Source organism: Belonocnema kinseyi, chromosome 2 (genome assembly GCF_010883055.1).
Source record: "Belonocnema kinseyi isolate 2016_QV_RU_SX_M_011 chromosome 2, B_treatae_v1, whole genome shotgun sequence".
Classification (NCBI taxonomy): Eukaryota; Metazoa; Arthropoda; class Insecta; order Hymenoptera; family Cynipidae; genus Belonocnema; species Belonocnema kinseyi.
In genome coordinates, this window is record NC_046658.1 from 127,624,359 (window position 1) to 127,630,174 (window position 5,816).

Here is a 5,816-nt window from a genome sequence, read left to right on the forward strand (position 1 = left end):
GTGAATATTATGCATCATTATTAGAGCAGCTGAAAGAAGAAATTAAAAAAAAACGACCACATTTGGCGAGAATAAAAATTCTCTTTCATCACGACAACGCCCTAGTTTACACATGCTTCGTTTCAATGGCTAAAATTGAAGAACTAAAATTCGAATTGGTCGAACACCCACCGTATTCACCAGATTTAGCCCACAGTGACTTTTTCTTATTTCCAAACTTGAAAAAATGGCTCGATGGACAGAGATTTCCAGACAACGAAGACGTCATTGCCTCAGTAAGTGCTTATTTTGAGGAACTTCCGAAAACGCACTTTTCCGAAGGATTAAAAAAACTTGAAAAGCGATTGACCAAGTGTATAGAGCTCCAGGGAGATTATGTTGCAAAATAAAAAAAAATTACCCAAAAAAATTGTTTTTATACTTCATTCTAAGGACTTATTGAACTACCCTCGTACATAACCCAGGAATCATAAAACGCTATTGTCTGGTCCTATGTCATGGATCTCATTGAACGCTATCCACAGCTGGTACCTTGTCGCATTTCGGAAACGAAAAAATACTCGTACTTTGATCAAACCAGGTTCATTAAATCGCGTATCAAGTTGAAACTCCTCATCTTTGCTTGTTGCAGCTTTTCTTGAACGTAAGATGGGGCAAGTTCTACTTGATACACGGCAATTGTTATGCCGCGTATTTCTTACAATGTAAGGTGAGCAAATTGTGGTACTTGAAGTTCATGCAGGCGATTCCAATTTGCATTTCCGTAGCGCATATTGCCCACTGCTACGCGCGCTTGCACTATATTTGGCTCACGAGCTCTTGCTACATATTCTCTTGCGAGCTCTGCTGTAGTGCTTTGCATCTCGATAACAGGATGATATCGATTAATTATGGCACCAGAAATACGAAAGAAGTCCCTTAGATTGTGTACATGAGCCATCGGAATGGTTTTCTCGAAAAACTTGAAAATGGACTTTATGTGGGCATTTCTGGATTCCACTATCCATCTAGATTTCGTTATTAGCCGAGCTTCGTTTGCTTCTTCCGTTACCAATTGACTCTGTCCTTGTTGGAGAAATGGTGGTATCTTGGACACAATTCTTAAGCGTTCTAAAAGTGGTTAGGCATCTCTATATCCACGGTCCTCTATAAAAATAGCACCAATGTCGAAAAATTCTCTCATACCTTCCACATCTCTTTCAAATCAGTTAATGAGCATCTGTGCGTCATTGTTTCGCGAGTCAGAAAAATATGGTCCTTGTATTTCAAGTATATATCCGTCTGGAGCAACAATGAGAGCAGGTTTTACCAAGTGACGTCCTTTATGTTTGCAGAATGACTGTCGAAGTACGCGAAAGTTACTGCTCTTCTGCATGTAAGCATAAGTTCCATCAATGATAGCAATAGATCTGGGAATTTCTGGTTGAGGATTATAAACTTCATTGCCGAATGATGTCACGTGTCTTTCAATAAATTCCTCTCTGCTTATCGCATTAAATCCAATGTTACCAGGCACAAATCGCTGCATTAAAGACTCTCTTACAGTAGAAATGGTCATGCTTGTAGCTTGCCGATTCGAATGATGAAAAATCGCTTTCAGAAATTCATTAGAAAGACTTTGACGCATTTTGCAAAGTAAAGTCAGCAGATCTTTTTTCCTCACGTATCTGGCACCATGTCCATGTAACAGCGGAATAGGATCACAAAATGCATACAATTCTCTAAATTCTTCCTTTGTTACAGGAGCAATAGCTTCAAACTCTTCATCAGTGAAACTATCCTCATTATTAAACGCCGCGGTCGCATGAACATTTGCTTCGTTACGAAGTTGCTGCAAAAACAGAAGTAACTGCTGTCCCGGAATCCTATACGGTCTATTAATCGCTTGTAGTCTAGAAAGCAAGGCGCCTAAGATGAAACCATGTTCATCCAAATGATTTAAGTATGCTCTTGTTTCTTCCGGAATGAAAATGCCCATGGCAATAAAAGCGTTAACTCTACATTCAATTGAAAGCCTTGGAGTATTAACATCAGCATTACAGAACATGCACGTTTGCCTGCCTGTTTGTGTAAGAACATTTAGTCTTAAACAGCCTGGGTCACGTTGGAGCTCCTCTATCTTATTGCGAATCGATTGATTGCAATTGAGACATAACCTACTCTCATCGGCGACTTCAAGTGGTGGTTTTCGAAGTTGAAGGCGTCTAAAAATTGCAATGTTTTGCCTATGAGGATTATTATTTCCATCAATTCAAGCCATTTGTCCTGGTTGATAGACTGTATCGCACACATAGCAATTAACTCGAACTCTGAATCCCATTTTTTAAACCATAAGGGAAACAAGCTCTTATGGTCTTCGAGGGTAGAGGAATATATGAATAAAACGAAAGGAAAATTCAGAAACAACAAAATAAAACAAATAAACACAAGAAACTAAACACAAAAGGGGAATAAGAAATACAACACAATTAATACACAAGGGAAAGACGACGTCCACAGTCTCAGCTGGACGATATAAACAAACCGGCGCGGATAAGGGGGCGGCCATACTGCTGTTCCATAGAATATATCGCAAGCGTACCACGCGTTCGTTTTATTCTCTACACGTGCCGCCTAGTAGCGTGCACGTGAAACAAATTCTCTCTCTTATTCCGGGTAATCGGTCACCTGTGTGTGACTTAACGTGGACTTGACTCTCGTTGTAAAGCAAGTCCCACCCGATCGTCTCGTTTGGTCATTGAGTATCCGGAAGGAACTCACTCTTAGTTCGACTCTCACGTCACACACAGTGGTGAGGATAATTCTCTGACAAACAACAACAAAAAAAGATTACTGATCGCCATGCCTGTGGGACGCGGTTCCTTTAAAGGCCGAAGGTTAATTGCAGGTGAGGTTTGACATTTGTACTTCTCGCTTTCGAATTTTGTTTCATTTACACTAAAAGATAGCTTAAAGTGTACAATCTAGAATAATTAATTTATCATTCCGCGAGTGGGCTAATGAAGCCAGAAACAATAGTGGTCGGCAATAGCTAATCAGTAGTGATTGAAATCCGGGAAAATTAGAGTCTCTTAGTGATTTCGAAATCGGATTAACGCGATAGTATGTAACGTTAAACTAGTTATTCAGAGAATGCATTTCGTTAACCTCGAACACGCGCCCTGCGAAATGGCTAAGGTTTAGTGACCGGGAAGGTCATTCATAACTACTAATGTATTAAGTAATAAGCTTTCAACTGTCTCTATTCGAATTTACTTGTGATGTTAATATAACAGATCGCCATGATTTCTGGCGGTTTTACAGGATGTAACTCGCTGGTGCTAGAGTTTAGGGGCATGACCTCAACTATTGTGAAATCACGCGTTCCGATAATCTAGCATGTAGTTGTCAGTGGACGGAACCGTCCGTGTAATGCGGGCAAATATTCTTAAGCTGCTTTTTGTGCCTTAATTAGAATTCAGATTATTGTTTATTTAAATATATTGGTTTCGTTGTTATAAACAAATGATTTACGAACAATTTTTGCCCTCGCATGTGACGCCACTCTTGACCACCCCTTTCTCCGCTTTCCCCTACATCTGATCTAGCCAAGCCTCATCACTCTTAATTAATATAATTCGATTTAATACATGAAGTAAGTTCTGAAGGTAATTTTACATCTTACACATTGTTGTCCTTTTGCTCGTTTTATTTTTGAAAACTAGCTGGAGCTCAACCTTCACAGTTCATTGGTGAATCTCGTGTTATCATCGATATTCATATCTTAATAAACGAAACTTTAAAACTAAAAATAGGTTATAATACAAACAGTAAAAACGACGTACAAGCGTATGCAAAAAGAAAATTTTAGAAATCTGAATTTCTGAGGGATCGCCCGAAATTTAGATTTTCCTCTAGCCGGGCAACCACGAGGGTACAAACGAAAATGTTGAATGTATAAACAGTACAAACGACGTACAATTATATGGAAAAAGAAAATTTGAGAAATTTGCATTTCGGGGGGATGGCACGAAATTTTGATTTCCCCCTAGCTGGGCAACCACGAGGCTACAAAAGAAAATATTGAATGTACAAACAGTAAAAACGGCGTGCAAATGCATGCAAAAAGAAAATTTAAGAAATTAGACTTTCATGGGGATGCGTCAAGTTAGCCCCCCGAAATTAATTTCGCCCCTAATTTTGTAACCAGGAGGGTACAAATGAAAATATTGGATGAGCAAACAGTATAAAAGCGTACAAACGTATGCAAAAAGAAAATTTAAGAAATTTGAATTTCAGGAGGATGGCACCAAATTTTTATATTCAACCAGCCGGGCGACCACGTGGGTATAAACGAGAATATTGAAGGTACAAATAGTACAAACGACGTACAATCGTATGCAAAAAGAAAATAGAAGAAATTTGCATTTCCGGGAGATGGCAGGAAATTTTGATTTTCCCCTAGCCAGACAACCACGAGGGTACAAACGAAAATATTAAATATACAAACAGTACAAACGACGTACAATCGTATGCAAAAAGAAAATTAATGCAATTTGTATTTCAGGGGGATGGCACGAAATTTTTATTTCCCTCTAGCCGGGCAACCATGAGGCACAGTGGTCTGGAATAGGAATTTACTGTTCCTAATCGCCCACAGGTCTTATTTCTTAACCGATTTAAAAGTTTTTTTTAGAAATTCTCAGCAATTAATTTTCAAGAAAATTGTGGTTTGCTTTGTTTTTAAAATTTTTTTCACAGAGCTAGTTGCTAATTTTTTTCATAAGAGTCATAATTTGTAACAAAAAAATTAGCATGAGTTAACAACTATTGTTTTTATAAACATTTATATAAACAAATTCTTTATAAACGAGTTTTTCTCATAGCTGAAATGATTTTTCTGAACAAAAGTGATTCACAATTGTCCTTAAGCCATTTATATACTTTAATCTTTATCAAACATAAACAATATAGATTGTTTATAACTATCTATAATATTCTATATAATTATTAAAGTGACATTTATTGTGGTGACTAACTAACGAAATTAAATAAAGAATAATTTATATGATTGTTATAAACAATTTTTTTAACAAAACTATGATTTATTTTTTTTTTACATGCGAAAAGGACGGTTTTCCACTGAAAGTATCCGACAATGAACTAACAGTGATTTCAAAATCGGATATGAAACATTAAATAATAATTTGCGTAATTGTTAATAACAATTTTTAAACAATGCGTGACAATCTGCGGTTGGTCGTAGAAAAAAGTTATTTTTTTTCAATAATTTTTGTGATAATCTTATTTGTGTTATTGAATCAATGAAAAAATTAATACTTATAATGATAATGAGATTATTATAAAAAACTTAAAATAAATAAATTTCGATTCAGAACTCGAATCATATTTAGATTTGAATTGTTCGATTAGTTAATCGAGTTCTTGATCAAGTTTCACTTCAGCTGAACCTGGAACTGTACTTTTTAGTTGAGAGTCACTTGTTCTTCATTTGTTTTTATTGAAGTTACGTACAAAACAAACGAAAGATAAGTGACTTCTGAATACGCAAGTACATCGTTATTGCACCTTATTTTAACTTGTTCCTCATTTATTTTTCAGGAAGTTGCATAAAACAAATGAAACATAGGTGACTTCTGAAAATGCAAGTACAGCGTTATTGCTATGGACAGTTTGCTACAGAAATTGTTATTAACAATTACGCAAATTATTATTAAAATAAATATAAAATAAAATAAATAAAATAAATAAAAATTTAAAAAAAGCAAACCACATTTCTTTTAAAAATTAATGGCTGAGCATTTCTAAAAAAAAAC

General features: G+C 36.1%; 1 pseudogene; it reads left to right on the forward strand.

Moving 5' to 3' along the window:
* LOC117182911 overlaps window positions 1-389 on the forward strand; it is a 905-nt pseudogene extending 516 nt beyond the window's left edge.
* Window positions 390-5,816: the final 5,427 nt, after the last annotated feature.